Source organism: Orycteropus afer, unplaced genomic scaffold (genome assembly GCF_000298275.1).
Source record: "Orycteropus afer afer isolate SDZICR_OR568_19922 unplaced genomic scaffold, OryAfe1.0 scaffold00292, whole genome shotgun sequence".
Lineage (NCBI taxonomy): Eukaryota > Metazoa > Chordata > Mammalia > Tubulidentata > Orycteropodidae > Orycteropus > Orycteropus afer.
Genome location: NW_006921879.1, coordinates 561008 through 561518, shown reverse-complemented (window position 1 = coordinate 561518; position 511 = coordinate 561008). Strand labels below are relative to the sequence as shown.

General features: G+C 36.2%; 1 protein-coding gene across 1 annotated transcript in view; it reads left to right on the top strand.

The window, feature by feature from the left end:
* Positions 1-511, top strand: part of TEP1 (telomerase associated protein 1) — a 34236-nt gene that overhangs the window by 9553 nt on the left and 24172 nt on the right. The gene's annotated exons all lie outside the window — the stretch shown is intronic.

Sequence of the window (511 nt, the reverse complement as noted above, 5' to 3'; positions counted from 1 at the left end):
TTTTTCTTCACTGTGACATTTGTTTTTGTTTTTGTATTTCTTGACCCATTCACCTTCTTTTAACATGTGTAAAGAGAGTTATCATCAAGCAGGCTCAAAGACAAACATACACCCTATCCCATAGGCTTGGTAAAATCCACTCTCTGTTCCTGCAGATGCTTTGACAATACCTTGCATTCACTTTCACTCAAGACAGATGCAGGATTCATCTTAATATAGTAGTAAGACTCAAGTGGCCAAGAGTCTTCTGAATCAGTGGCTGAACACAGGGCCATTTGAGTATCCAGCCCGGAGTGCCAGTCCAGATGGTAAGCCTTTGCTGTCCAGTAAGGTAGCCACTAGCTACATATGTCTGTTGAGCACTTAAAATGTAGCTAGTCCTTAAAATGTAGCTAGTCTGAATTGAGACATGTTGAGTTTGAAGACTAAATGAAAAAAGAATGTAAAATATCTCAATAATTTGTATTAATCATATATTGAAGTAAAAATATTTTACACATATTAAAAAAAA